Here is a 16,096-nt window from a genome sequence, read left to right on the forward strand (position 1 = left end):
ATAGGTGGGTAGAGTTGTACTCAAGTAGCAGTACAACATATTTTTACTCAAATAAAAAGTAGCCAGTATTTGGTAAAGAGGCTACTAACAGATTAAAACATAAATCATTTAATATTAAAAAATTTGATCAGATGAATCAAAATCTAAAGTTATACTTAAATTTTGGCATTTTATAGATAAAAATAAAAATTCAGATATAACTAAATGCACAACTATATTAGCATAATCGTCTAACTACGCTATGCTAACCTAAAATTAGCATAGCAAGTATGCTAACATCTGCCTGACCTTGATGTACAATTATTTGTCAAAACTTATTACTTTTAACCGCACTTAACTGAGCCCTCTGTAGAAAGTCAGTATATATATAAAATGTTTTTCATAAGATTTTTCTTTTTGACTTGTTTTATCGTCGCACTGACACAACAGTGAAATTGGAAACGACATGACGCTTGGCCACAGGAAAAAAAAATAGAAAAGTCGCAAGTGTGCCTATAAATATACAAATAATATATTGCTAAATATATATGATTTACTATTTTCAGACATTTCGATGCCAATTTCACTGTTGTGTCTTTGTGCAATAATAAAATAAGTAATGTGTGTCGGTCATTTTATTCCAACAAATTTGATGTGTAAAATTATACAAAACTGTTGATGCTAATATTTGAAACCAAAATAAAATTGTGTCCAAAAGCTAAGCTAAAATTTTAGGTGTCTAAATGGTTGAAAATACACCGCTTAAAAAAATTAAAAATGCCTAGCCAGTAGTGGGAAGTAACGAAGTACATGTACTTTGTTACTGTACTTAAGTACAATTTTCGTGTATCTGTACTTAAGTAGATTTAATAATGGGTACTTTATACTTTTACTCCACTACATTTTACAGTAAGTATCTGTACATTTTACTTCACTACATTTCTACAAAAGTGTCGCGTTACTCGTTACATCCAAGTCGCATTGAGCTTTTTTTTCCGTTAAAATGTGAAGTTCAGTGTCTTAAGGTGGCGCCGTAAAATCCAAGTAATAACGTGACTTACGCGTCTGTTGTCACCCATCGCCTCCAACTTTACTCGCACGTGAAGCTCCCGACATGTGCAGTGGTTTCCTTTGAGCGGGAGAAGATGTCTGTCTAATCGTCAGTTATATAATAGCGCTGCATAAACCATAAGATATGGCGACATGTAAAATCAGCAGCGCTTCGCTTTCATAGAAGGTGGGGACTTCGTCCAACTTTTAGCGTCACTTGCATAGGCGTAGGAAGCGGGGGGACATGTCCGCCCCCCCCCTCCCAATATTGAAGAGAGTCACATTCGTCCCCCCCAATAATTTCACCTCAGTTGCGAAGAATTTTAAAATCTTCCACTCGCATGCTTTTACAGCGCATTAGCAGAGCGCTTAAATAAGCTAAATTATTTTATTAAGAGAGGAGCAGATCAGGCATAGGAGAGCCAGGTGGAGTTTTAGAGTGTGAAGATATAAAAATTATATTAATTAATTATATAAAAATTATATTAATTACATGAGACAATAAGAAAAGTGCTTGAGGAGAGGTTTAAAAGTAAATTAGTGAAAATTTTTGCTACAAAGTAAATAGAGTTGAGATGTATAATAATGTATACATCTGAAAATGAAGTTGTTGCATTCTGTATGATAAAAACATACTTTTTATATTTAGTTCACATTCTGATCCTGTAAATGACTGTAGTGTCTGTTGTAAGTCCATGAGCAGAGAGTCAGAGGGAGGCAGAGACAGAAACACATATCTGTAGATATTTTTAATTAAATGTCTGCGGCTAAAAATGACAGGAGAATAAAAACATTTAGGCTTTTTGCCTCAGTGTTTTTTATGGCTCATGTTTGCTAAGTTACTGAATGCAGGGCTGGAAAGTGAGACTGAGTTAACAGTGAGGAGCTAAGGTGTCAGACGTGAAAAGCATCATTTTTATTTATTTTGTAGATCAAACTGTTGCACTGATGTAGAGAGTTGTTCAAGAAGAACAAAACTTGTTTTTTAGATTTTATTTTTGTTGGTCAAACTGCTGTATTGAGTTTAAAACTGCCGAGTCCTATTTTATTATTTGTTTTTTACTTTGGTTTTAGAAAGAAGTAGAACCAGTTCAACTGCAAGTCAATTTATATCAGTGCATTTTGACCAATAATCAAATGTCTTTTGACCAATAAGATATATCAGAATCTGGTAGCCTGTCAGTGCTACCAGAGTATGTAGCTTGCTAGTTGTGAGGCAAATGCTAAAGTGAGTGTTCATCCTGGAATCCTGATTATTGGATTGTAAATAGTAACGTGTTAGAATACTTATTACTGAAACAAGGGTCAGATTAGAGTAACGCATTACTGATGTGATGATGGCATAATTGTTTGACATTTCTGCTCAAAATATTAACTGATCTGTCAGGTTTCCGATATGCGTCGCCCCCAATGACAGACTCGTTCCTACGCCCTTGCCTAGAACACTCTAAAAGGCAATACCTATTCTTACTTAAATTAGGTTTGTATGCTTTACTCAAGTCTCACTAAATTGTTTATTCAACTCAAGTAATGTGAGCAATGTACATGTTTGGCCTGAGAAAAGTACAAGACTACATTATTTTGAGTAAACTGGATTTGACTATTTTTGTCACTGGAGTCAATGCTTCAGCTCAGCGGTGCGCAGTAAAGTGCGGGAAGCTTCCACTGGAAGAAACAGAGCTTCTTTAAAGGTGAGATATTCGTCTTCAGTATATTTTCATGTGTCATGTATGCCTTTACTACTCGCATATATGGTTACAGGTTAATTTTTCTTTGAAAAGATGACGCATAAAAGTCTTTGCAGGCTAATATGCTAATGTTAGCATTGGCTCATGGGTCCAACATTAACTAAAACTGCCACGCTTTTTACTTGAGAGCCTTTAATGTTTTCTCCATTGTTGTGGAAAAAAACTTACCAAGCACTGTTCAGGTAAAATCACTCAATCAGGTTTATTTATGAATTATGCACAATACAGAGAGCTTGTAGGACAATCAATCATGAAGCAATTCTGGATGGAAAGCTCTGCCAGGCAGAGACAACACATGAGTCTTTTAAACACATTAAAGTTAATTTTAAATGTACTTCTCTTATGTCTAGAAGAATGAATTTCTAAACTCTTAAACATCTTCAGGAGTCAAACAACTAAGAATGATCATAATTAAGCTACCCAATTTCATTTGTTTTCTAGAAAACCCAACAAAACAAAAAAAAATTACATTAGTGCAGTGAAGGTATAGATAAGTGTCCGTTCAAAACCCAACAAGAAAGCGCAGATTTTCCATCTGGAAAGTAGGTAAAGCGTAGAAGCAGGAACACTGATCGCCTGCTCAGGAGGGTTTGTTACCTCCTGTCATAAAAGTATAAATCTTCACTCTCTGCTTTGGTCACTCGACAGTGGACCAGCAATAATTCTTTGAGTGGAGAGCCTTTCAGAAACATCTAAACTAGCTGTTGCTCTGGACATTGTCCTCTTTGGTGTCAAAAGTTGAAGTACTTGATACTTGGTAGAGTGAAGTTTTGCTGCTCACTCTGTTGCTCTGTTGTTTCAGATTTAAAGTCGTGATCTAGATGGACATTACAGACAGGTCGTCCTTCACAGTGCTTGATGTGGATTCATGTTATTTCTTCCTTCTCGCCCCTCTCCCCCACTCGGTCTCGGCGTTGCTGCAGCCAAATCCTCCCCCGTCTCTCTTCTCTGGCTTCCTGTCAGTCCAACTGGTTCTGGTGTTGGATCTTTGGGTTGTCCAGATCGTCCCTCAGGAAATGTCCATGTTGTCCACAGATGAAACAAGCATCAACAGTTCAGAGTCGTCTTCTCTCACAGCTCTGAAGCATGTTTAACTTTTCTTCCTCTACGCTGATACTGGACAGCAGACCAGCGGAGGTTGTTAAAGCTCAGTCTCACAGTTTTCAGTCCAAATGCTCATCAGGAGACTGACAGTTGTCCCCTGGAGGTGATGGAGGTCTTTTCTGTCTTCTTGATCCTCCAGATCTTCTCGATCATTTTCATCGGCTGGTTTTGTAGGAGGGACATCATCTGGTCCATGGGAGGACAGATGGGAAGAGTTGAGGTCAGAGGTCAGATGCACCGCGCGAGGCTCAGACAGAGAGAAAGAGAAAAAGCAAATAGAAATCAATTAGGGTTTGTTTTGTCATTTTTCTTGTTGTTTTCTACGCATATATATTTGTGAATCTTATTTTAACCTTTTACGTGATCATATAGTTTTAGTCATTTATTATCCATCCAGTATTATGGCTCCTGTTTGTGGAACAGTTTGTTATTTCCAATAAAGGTCTTTAGGATTCCAAAAAGGTTTGGTTCCCTCAATTTAGAAAACTCAAGGAATCACCTGCCTTATTTACCTTCCCTACGACTCGTGTTTAGTCAGAATGCTAGATTTGGGGTGGAGCCCTCCATGCATGGTCAGTAGTTTCCGAGTGTCTTAACATCGGTGGTCTTCGTCTCCTCCTTTGGCCAGCTGATTATTCCTGCAGGGTCTCTGATTACTCTGGTGTAGGGCTGAAACGATTCCTCGAGTGATTCGAGTACCTCGATTATTAAAATTCCTCGAGGAAAATTGACCTGCCTCGAAGCTTCGTTAATTTATGTTTTATCATTTAGCGCACCGTGTTTCAGCCGGTACATGATCTGCGTTGCGCGGAGCTCTGACTTCCGCCTCTGAGTTGTTGACGGAAGCTACGTGTTAGCGGCATAACGTCCAATCTTCAAGTTCGGCCTGCGGGGATTTTACTGATTGGTGATAATTCCGGGTTTTCATCGTTTTTGTGGGACCAATAAACATCCTTAAAATGATGCCGGGAGTTCGGCAGCCTTTCTGCTCCGGAGCTTTTGGTTGAACGGCGGGAAGAAGCTGAGGAGGATTTATACAGGTGAGCGGAGAGACTGAACACGGCGGGCGGCTGAGGGTTGATGCTTACAGGGTAAGAGCAGCTTTACGGACGAACCGCACAATAAACTTTTATCATCCTGGTCTGAACAAACGGGAGGCGGAACATGGCTGGTAGATGAGTTTCTGAACGGAGGAGCAGTAAATATCCCGTATTGCTCCCCCGGTCTACAAAAAAGTAACTGGTAGGGAAGCACAAATGTGGAAAAAATAGACTGATGTTGATATCCGATAGTAACACTGGTGTTATGGAAGATTTACTAATATTTTATTTCATAATTGTTTTTATCCGATTACTCGATTAATCGTAAGAAAAATCTATAGATTACTCGATTACTAAAATAATCGTTTAGAACAGCCCTACTCTGGTGAGTAGCTGTTTATCGCACGGATCTTGTTCTTGCCATTAAGCTGGCTTCTCAGGACTTGCCTTATTTGTTGGAGGTACGAGGGGGTGCCCAAAAGTTTCCAGAATGACGCTGCTGCACGCGCAGTTTTTGTAGTACACGATTCTGCCGCTAGGTATTTGTTCAACCACGCCTTCTCAATCAGTGTGCCAAGCAGCGTTGATGTGGAAGGTTTCATCTACCCGCAGTGAATTTTCTTGTAAGAGCTGTTTTGTCCAGCAGTCATTTTTCTTCAAGGAGAAGTTCTATGAGCAGCACACGGCTGAAGCTTTGCTTCCTGCTCCGGAAAAAAGCGGTTGATCATCAATTGACAATTCACCATTTTAAAAGCTGGTGAACATGAGTAAACTTGAGCTTGACACATAGCGTCATCCTTGTAAGCGCTCTTTAACATTTGAACGGTTTCCGATGCTTTTTTCCTGAGCAGGAAGCAAAGCTTCAGCCACGCAAACTTCTCCATGAAGAAAAACGACGGCTGGACAAAACAGCTCTTACAACAAAATTCACTGCGGGTAGATGAAACCTTCCACATCAACGCCGCTTGGCACACTGATTGAGAAGGCGTGGTTGAACAAATACCTAGAGCAGTGTTTCTCAACATTTTTCAAGCCAGCGCCCCCTAGCCCTTATCCAGGTCCTCACCGCCCCCACCAAAGATTTGCAGGCGACTTTGCACTGACTATATTTTATCATTAATATTACTATCATATTGTAGATGTTTTGATTTTTTGCTTGTTTCTGTATTTATCATCAAAAATAATTTCCAGAGAACAAAAAAGTGATGAAATAGAAATTATTCACAGCGTCTACGAAAAATGCAATGAACATCAAGTTAAATTGTAGGCCTAACAGCAGCCAATCAGAGTGGGAAAAAAATCTTATTTTGTGCGTTTTCTAGTTGTTAAATCTTGACAAAATGACAGAAAAAGATGTAGCAAGCCAGTTAAACTTGAACTATTTGCAAAAGACTGAGCTCTGAACATAAACATGGATAGAATGTAATACATCAGTGTTGTCAGTTTGGTCGTGCACCTCTGTGCTGCCTTCAGGAATGGACATCAGAGTATCATCATAAACTTCACCTACATCCATTATTGTGCAAACCAGAGCTTCAGTGGAGAAACAAAGTTCCAGGTCTTTTAATGCCATACAATATGAGACAGAATGAATCCTTAATCAAATCCTAATGAGTCAAATTGAAAGTGTCATGGAGTCTCAACCTCATGACACTGACATGAAATTAATAGTGAAGAAATAAATATATCAAAGCTAATTAAAAACATAAATAAGTGATCAGTTCTTTACTGTTGGGTCTGTAAGATATATTTATTCTCAGTACTAGATGGGGTCTCAACAAACCCATGACATTTCAACAATATTTTACCTTTATCTGGAAATAGTGTCTGTTTATTCTTGCCATACAGTCCTCTGTATTAATTATGCTCGAAAGGTCTTGCCATACAGTTTATTCCTCTGTATTTACTTTAGTTTCTTAGTTAATTCTTGCATTTTGTTCTTCATTCATTTCCATTTAGTTTCCTTTGATTAGTATTGTCCTCTCTTGGTTTATTGCTATGTCCACTTTAGTTTCTTTCCTGTTGCTAGATTTATTTGATCATTTATTGACGCTCACACCAGTAATCTTCACTCATCACCTGCTGCGCTGCCTAATCGTCATGTGTTTCACATCATGTGTTGATTTTTTTCAATGTTCAGTGTCGGATTCTCTGTTTTTATGCCATAATTCACATCTAGTTCGTCGCTCCGTTTTATGTCCCGCTTCTCCTGTTTCAGAGTTTTGCGCAATGTGCACGTCTTTTTTTTAAGCCCCTAAGGTGCTCGGCGGTCGGGAAGCGTATCGATGGGGAAAAGCGATGCAGCACATATAGGCTATACTGCATTCTGATTATTGAAATTTAAAAGTGCTGTGTTGTTCTATCACACCAGTTTCATACCGGACCACTTACAGCACCGGTGTTAAGGCTATAAAATGAACGCCCTCTATCGTGGTATCACCCATGGAGGGATTTCTTGATTTCTTTATTTAAATGGGTTCATTTTTCAGAGGGATACACAGTGAGGGTATCGTGATTTTAGCTACCAGTAGAAGAAGAACGGAGCTGCGCCAAGAAGCTAACAGAAGCTACAAACACTGAATAGAAGAAGAGCTGCCATCAATACAGCTGCAGCCAAGCATGGTTTAATGTTACACAATACAGTTTTACCAAGTTGCTCAAAGTCTAAACTGGCATTGTTGTGCATTTAAGGTGTAAAGTTTACCTTCGACTAAACGCCCCCTAAAGGCATCCCAGCGCCCCCCTTTTGTAAAAATGTCCGCCAGCGCCCCCTGCCGTCCTCTGAACGCCCCCTGGGGGGCGGCACCGCCCACATTGAGAACCGCTAACCTAGAGGCAGAATCGTGTACTACGAAAACTGCGCGTGCAGCAGCGCCATTCTGGAAACTTTTGGGTACCCCCTCATATTTGGCTGTGGCTCCTTTCCTTGTGACCTCATTCAGGTTGCCATTTGCTTGTGGTATTCCCAGGTACTTGTAACTGTCCTCAATGTCTGCTATTGTTCCTTCTGGGAGTGAGACCCGTTCTGTGTGGATGACGTTCCCTCCATCCGCCACAGTTCTCTAGTCCGAATGACATCCCAATGTCAGTGCTGTAGGTCCTGGTGGTGCGGATCAGTGAGTTGATGTCTCGCTCGCTCTTGGCGTACAGCTTGATGCCATCCATGTAGAGGAGGAGACTTTTGGTGGCTGCATTCTTGAGTCGGTATCCGTGGCCAGTCTGGTTGAATTTGGAGCCATCCCGTTCTTCCAAACAGCGATGGTGCTCAGAGGGGCTTTCCTCCCTCATTGCTCCTTCCCACCTGCCTCACCCGGAGAGCCAGGGCCCCACTGCTGCTGGGACCTCTGTCCGTGGAGCGCCGGCTCCTTCGTCCAAAGAGGCGCAGGCGATTCTTCTTTGTGCCTGTGTCCTTGAGCTACAGGCGCGCCACCTGTAGCTCTGTATGTTCTTTTTTTGCCACCATTCGGATCACAGAAACGTGGGTGGGCATCTGCCTGCGCCTGCTTACCAGCAGGTTTCTGGAGGTCCATATGGTGGCTAGGGTGAGCCACATCTCCATGAGGCCCTTTTTATGTTTTCCGGTGGCTCACCCGTGCAGCACTAGCTGCGTGTCGAGGACCTCCCTTACTGGCAAGTATGGGAATTGCAAGGAGCCGGCCTTTGCCCACAGGTCCACAGCAGCGCTACACTCCCACAGAAGGTGCCTACCGACTCCGGGTCGGGGGCAGATGTCGCGGGAGTGCATGACGGCTCTGACTGGGAGGATCCCATGAGTCACCATCCTGGAGTCTGTTTGGAAGGACGGGATGGCTCCGTTGATGATTTGGCTGAGGGGATTCAGACCTATGCAGAACAGCAGTGGGGGCAGAGAGTTTCCTGGAAAGAATTATGATTCTTTCCAGAGTTTTTGATTTCTGCCCCATTTGATTAACACTTGTGCAAGTGGTTTGCAGTTGCAGGTTTTTTTATTTATTTATTTTTATATATATACTGCAAACTGCACAATTGGTTCTCAGTTGCAGTTTTTTATCCATCCATCAATTTTCTTACACCCTTGTCCCTTAGTGGGTTGGGAAGGGGTGCTGGTGCCTATCTCCAGCTAAAGTTCTGGGGCGAGAGGCGGGATACACCCTGGACAGAGTCGCACGATACCCTGGACAGGTCGCCAGTCGTCTCAGGGCAGTTTTTATTTATTTATTTATTTTATTTTTTTTTTATAATACTGCAAACCACTTGCACAATTGGTTTTCAGATGCAGTTTTGTTATTTTATTTTTTTTATTTATATAATGCAAACTGCAAACCACTTGCACAAGTGTCCACTGCTGTTCTGCATCTGAACCCCTCAGCCAAATCACCAACAAGACTGGCTACAGATACCGACTCAAGAATGGGGCCACCATTAATGTTACCCTAACACTCCTCTACATGGATGACATCAAGCTGTACGCCAAGAGCGAGCGAGACATCGACTCACTAATACACACCACCAGGATCTACAGCACTGACATTGGGATGTTATTCGGACTGGAGAAGTGTGGTCAGATGGAGGGAAGGTCGTCCACACAGAAGGGGTCTCACTCCCAGAAGGAACAATAGCAGACATTGAGGACAGTTACAAGTACCTGGGAATCACAAGCAAATGGCAACCTCGATGAGGTCACAAGGAAAGGAGTCACAGCCAAATACCTCCAACGAATAAGGCAAGTCCTGAGAAGCCAGCTCAATGGCAAGAACAAGATCAGTGCAATAAACAGCTAAGCCTTACCAGTAATCAGAGATCCTGCAGGAATAGCTAGTTGGCCAAAGGAGGAGATAAACACCACGGATGTTAAGACTCCGAAACTACTAACCATGCATGGATGGCTCCACCCCAAATCCAGCATTCTGACTAAACGAGGAACAAGGAAGGTAAATAAGGCAGGTGATTCCTTGAGTTTTCTTAATTGAGGGAACCAAACCTTTTTGGAATCCTTTACTGTGGCGATTTAAAATAAACCTATTGGGTGTATGTACAGTAAAAGAGGAGTGGGCCCAAAACCTTGGGAACCCAAGCAGAGCAACAAGGTCCCAGAATACTGAAATATTAAAACTGTACAATTCATGTTTAAGGTCAGAAATCAGCAACTTCCACCCAATATACAGAAATGTTTTGTGACAGAGAGGGAAGTTATAATTTAAGAGGTGATGGACATTTTAAAAAACAATGTATTAGAACAACCATGCAGAGTTTTTGTTTATCGGTGCGTGGAGTAGATGTATAGAATGGATTGAATGATGAGTTCAAAAAAGTAGAAATAAACCAGCTTAAAAACTGATTAAAAGGAGCTTATTGCAAAATGTTCTATAAGATGACTGTTTTAAAGTCTGTAAATACTATTGATGATATAAATACTTTTTAAATAATGAGACATCTTTAAATGTCATGTAAAATGGAAACAAGTTGTCTCGTTTTGATGTTTTGACAGTTAATTGATTATAAATTGATAAGTATGAAAGGGGCAGGACATCATAAGATATTACATCTTCTGCTCCTTTTCAAACAGAAAATATAAAATTTTCATGTTACTTGGGCATAATAATTTGTTTTACCTCTTATTTCTCTAGTCTGTTTCATTCTATTTTATTTGATTTTTTTCTTTCTTGATTGTCTTTTCTGTCTGTTATAAATAAAAATAAATACATAAATAAATAATTAGCTGGCCAAAGGAGGAGTTGAACACCATGGATGTTAAGACTCAGAACCTACTAACCATGCATGGAGGGTCCCACCCCAAATCCAGCACCCTGAGACTAGCCGCAAGGAAAGAGGCAGAGGACTAGTGAGTGTGAGAGCCACTGTCCAGGATGAAACATCCAAGATCCATAAATACACCAAGGACAAGATCTCAACAGGCAATGTGCTCAATAAATGTCTCAGACAATGGGGAACAGAGGATGAGGTGCTGGAGGTACCATGATGGGAGGACAAGCCCCTGCATGGGATGAACCACCGACAAATAACTGAAGTGGCTGATATCAGGAAATCCTACCAATGGCTGGAAAAAGCTGGACTCAAGGACAGCACAGAGGCTCTCATCCTGGCTGCACAGGAACAGGCCCTAAACACCAGAGCAATAGAGGCTCAGATCTACCACACCAGACAAGACCCAAGGTGTAGGTTGTGCAAGGATTCCCCTGAGACAGTCCAGCACATAACAGCAGGGTGCAAGATGCTAGCAGGGAAAGCATACATGGAATGACATAACCAAGTGGCAGGCATAGTGTACAGGAACATCTGCAGAATATGGACTGGAAGATCAAAGTGGGGAACACCCCCAAAGGTGGTGGAGAATAACCGAGCTAAGATCCTGTGGGACTTCCAGATCCAGACAGACAAAATGGTAATGACGAACCAACCGGACATTGTGGTGGTGGATAAACAACAGAGGAAAGCCGTTGTGGTGGATGTAGCAGTACCAAGTGACTACAACATCAGGAAAAAGGAGCACGAGAAACTGCAGAAATACCAGGGCCTCAGAGAGGAACTGGAAAAGGCCTGGAAGGTGAAGACCACAGTACAATACCATCCCATACCAACTTTATTTATGAAGCACTTTATACACCAATAAATTGATTAAAAACAGAAGAAAACTGACCAGCAGTAGAAGGGTTAAGAACACGATAGAACCGAGCTGCAGTGCATGCTTTAGCTTTAGCACAGGACAGCGTTATCTCAAATAAAACGGGCATATGGTCTGAAATAATGAGTCACCAATCACTAAATTACAAACTGGTAGACCATAAGATAAAACCAGATCAAGACTGTGACCATGCTCATGGATAGCACCAGTCAGACTGCACAAAATTAAAAGAATCGGTTACATTAAGAAATGACTGAGCCATAGGTGAAGTAGAATATTAAAATCACCAACAATGAGAACTCGGTCATACCTTGGCATAATATCAGCCAGGAAATCAGAAAAGTCATTTATAAAGTTTTTGTTGTACTTCGGTGGCCGATAGACCCGCACACAGCACAGTGTGAGAGCTGCCGAGTTCAAATAGGCTGATCTCAAAGCTACTAAACGAGGCCAGAGGCAACTGTTTACAAGTAAAACTGCTTTTAAAAACAGTCACTATACCTCCACCGGACCCTGACATCCTTGGAGCATTAAAATAGCTGCAGTACCACGGTACAAGTTCATTAAAAATGCTGGAGTCACCTAACCACTTGTCCATGATTCTGTTAATAAAACATCCAATCAATAAGAGGAAAAGAAATCCCTAATGACGAAAGTTTTATTTTTTAGCGACCTGGCATTTACCAAACTGATCCTGGCAGAAATCGGCGGGTCTACACCATCAGGTGGCATCCGGTGCTCCCGGCAAAGAGGCCGCAGGTTGCTAGGATTCACCCTGCGTCTACAGGGCCGAGGAGCGCAGGGACCTGTGGTAGTCTAGCCTGTGGTCATTGGGACCCTCGTGGCAGTCATCCCCAAACTGGAGCAGTGGCTAAAACAGATCCCAGGAACAGCATCAGCCATCTCAGTCCAGAAATGTCAGGTTCTAGGCACAGCCAAGATACTGCGCAGAACCCTCGAGCTCCCAGGCCTCTGGTAGACGACCCGAGCTCAGAGGATGAAAGAGTCCACCTGCGGAAGGGTGAGAAGGGAATTTATATAAATATGAATAAAATATACACATTGTCTGAGTATCTCCAAGTAGGTTTGATTTTAACTAGCGTTTCACCTAGCAGTAAACTACATTATTTTTTTCTTATGTGCACAACTATCAAACGTTTCCCAAATACAATGTGACCCCAACACTGAAACTGTGAGTTTCTGTAACAGTATATGTTGAGTAACTGAGGGAAATGACATAAACATACAATATTTAGGGCTCTCTAACAAGCACCATGATGTGCAGAAGTGCTTACATCCCATAACTATTTAGCATTTGCAATGCTGCAGCCACAAATTCCAAGATATTTTACAACAAAGATGATTACTTCAGATCAACACAAAGTGCTGCATAACTGTAAAATGTAAGGAAAATAATATGCAAACTTTCTACCTTTCTGATAACATTTAAAAAATTAGAAATCTGACTCGTTATCAAATTTCTGGGCCTTGTCAGAGAACTTATGAACAGGAAATTTAACAAGGCAAGTGATATCAGATCTGAACTTGTCCGAACAATATCAGATGATACATTGGATGCTCACAGAAAGGAACATTTTAAGTCTGCTTGTAAAGCAGGTGTTTCTGTTTTTTAATAGAATTCCTATAACTCAAGAATTAAAGCCAGTTCTAGGAGTTTAAGATAAATTGTGTTTTTTTCTCATTTCTGCCTTTGCATTGATTCTGCTTAAACATCTCTTTTTGTAAATATTTCTGTCTTTGTTCTGTAGCCTATACTTGGTATCACAAAACATTAGGCAATATCAAGATCGAATAATGGTAATATTAGCCTAAATGCAGCCAGTGGCATGTGGCCTATAACTAGCATGTTGTCTTACATTGACTTCCTCCATTCAGTGTGCTAAACATGGTTAATAAATAAACAAAATAGCTAAAAAGCTTATTTTAGGAAAAAGCCTACTTTTAATTTGGGCAATAGTAACATTAGAAATGTTTGTGCTCTGCTTTTTGTTCACTTCTTGTCACTTGGTTACCAGTAAACACACTCATCTCTTAGCAACAGATTAGCAACAAAAAAATGTTATTGTTCAAAAAACATAGGATTTCTTCTGCTATCTCTCAGACGTTTACTTTATGGAACTTTGTGGAACTTGGTTACCAGAAAACGCGATCATCTCTAAGCAACAGATTAACAGCGTAGCAACAAAAAATTCTTATTGATAAAAAAATATAATGTTTCTCCCGCTCTTTTGAAATACCACTTATTTTACACTAACAAGAATTGTGCAGTTGGTCAATTTTGCAGAAAAGTAAATTTTTTTTGGTCATTAATGGCAAATAGGCTATATTAAACACACTTTCAACACAAAAGTAAAAATTTCGATTTATACTTCGTGGCAGTTCGTTACCAGAAAAACCCCGTTTATCTCTTAAAACCAAATGAATAATAAGTAGTTTATAAAACAAAAGCTCTTTGAAATAACGCTTACCTGATTAGATACAAGACATTTACCGTTGGCAAATTACGCTAAAGTAAATATCTGAAGTTCACTTCGTGGCTCTTGGTTACCAGTAAACACACTCATCTCTTACAACAGATTAGCAACAAAAAATTGTTATTGTTCAAAAAACATAGGATTTCTTCTGCTCTCTCTCCAGACGTTTACTTTATGGAACTTTGTGGAACTTGGTTACCAGAAAACGCGATCATCTCTAAGCAACAGATAACAGCGTAGCAACAAAAATTCTTATTGATAAAAATATAATGTTTCTCCCGCTCTTTGAAATACCACTTATTTTACACTAACAAGAATTGTGCAGTTGGTCAATTTTGCAGAAAAGTATTTTTTTTGTCATTAATGGCAAATAGGCTATATTAAACACACATTCAACACAAAAGTAAAAATCTCGATTTAACTTCGTGGCAGTTCGTTACCAGAAAAACCCCGTTTATCTCTTAAAATCAAATTAATAACAAGTAGTTTATAAACAAAAGCTCTTTTGAAATAACGCTTACCTGATTAGATACAAGACATTTACCGTTGGCAAATTACGCTAAAGTAAATATCTGAAGTTCACTTCGTGCACTTGGTTACCAGTAAAACACACTCATCTCTTAGCAACAGATAAGCAACAAAAAATTGTTATTGTTCAAAAAACATAGGATTTCTTCTGCTATCTCTCAGACGTTACTTTATGGAACTGTGTGGAACTTGGTTACCAGAAAACGCGATCATCTCTAAGCAACAGATTAACAGCGTAGCAACAAAAAATACTTATGATAAAATGTATAATGTTTCTCCCGCTCTTTTGAAATACCACTTATTTTACACAAAACACAGAATTGTGCAGTTGGTCAATTTTGCAGAAAAGTAATTTTTTTTTTTGTCAATTAATGGCAAATAGGCTATATTAAACACACATTCAACACAAAAGTAAAAATTTCGATTTATACTTCGTGGCAGTTCGTTACCAGAAAAACCCCCCGCTTATCTCTTAAAATCAAATTAATAACAAGTAGTTTATAAAACAAAAGCTCTTTTGAAATAACGCTTACCTGATTAGATACAAGACATTTACCGTTGGCAAAGTACGCTAAAGTAAATATCTGAAGTTCACTTCGTGGCTCTTGGTTACCAGTAAACACACTCATCTCTTAGCAACAGATAAGCAACAAAAAATTGTTATTGTTAAAAAAACATAGGATTTCTTCTGCTATCTCTCAGACGTTTACTTTATGGAACTTTGTGGAACTTGGTTACCAGAAAACGCGATCATCTCTAAGCAACAGATTAACAGCGTAGCAACAAAAAATACTTATTGATAAAAATGTATAATGTTTCTCCCGCTCTTTTGAAATACCACTTATTTTATATTAACAAGAATTGTGCAGTTGGTCAATTTTGCAGAAAAGTAATTTTTTTTTGTCATTAATGGCAAATAGGCTATATTAAACACACATTCAACACAAAAGTAAAAATCTCGATTTATACTTCGTGGCAGTTCGTTACCAGAAAACCCCCCCGCTTATCTCTTAAAATCAAATTAATAACAAGTAGTTTATAAAACAAAAGCTCTTTTGAAATAACGCTTACCTGATTAGATACAAGACATTTACCGTTGGCAAATTTCGCAAAAGTAAATATCTGAAGTTCTCTTCGTGGCTCTTGGTTACCAGTAAACACACTGATCTCTAAGCAACAGATTAGCCTGGGAGAGCGGCGCGCGTGATCCGCACCGAGTTGCAAAGATCCAGAGATGCACGAAGCGCTGCGACACACTGCGCATGCGGCGGCGTCAGCTCGTGCCGCTGCGTGTCCCTTCAACGCGCACAATGAACCGAGCTACGTGCTCATGATTAATTAAAACAAATTCAATAATTTCCATTGGCATGATTTATCACTTCTCTTTTTATTTATTTCTTTCTGCAAAAAACTGTATGATAAAAGCTTTCAGGTTGGTGCTTTGGTCTCAGCTAAACCTTTTTTGAAGGAAATTTTTTATTTCAAAGACTTCAAATTCATTTATTTTTGTCATTTTGTTTATTTATTTTG

At 39.8% G+C, this 16,096-nt stretch overlaps 1 long non-coding RNA gene across 1 annotated transcript; it reads right to left on the reverse strand.

Annotated features, from left to right (window-relative positions):
* Positions 1–12,183: 12,183 nt before the first annotated feature.
* Positions 12,184–14,125, reverse strand: LOC145552838 (uncharacterized). Its single transcript, XR_014088962.1, has 2 exons — positions 14,033–14,125; positions 12,184–12,554 (listed from the first exon to the last, which is right to left on the reverse strand). It is a non-coding gene; the product is annotated as an uncharacterized LOC145552838 (long non-coding RNA).
* Between the last annotated feature and the right edge of the window lie 1,971 nt (positions 14,126–16,096).

Source organism: Poecilia reticulata, chromosome 9, assembly GCF_904066995.2.
Source record: "Poecilia reticulata chromosome 9, P_reticulata-male-v2, whole genome shotgun sequence".
Taxonomy (NCBI): Eukaryota; Metazoa; Chordata; class Actinopteri; order Cyprinodontiformes; family Poeciliidae; genus Poecilia; species Poecilia reticulata.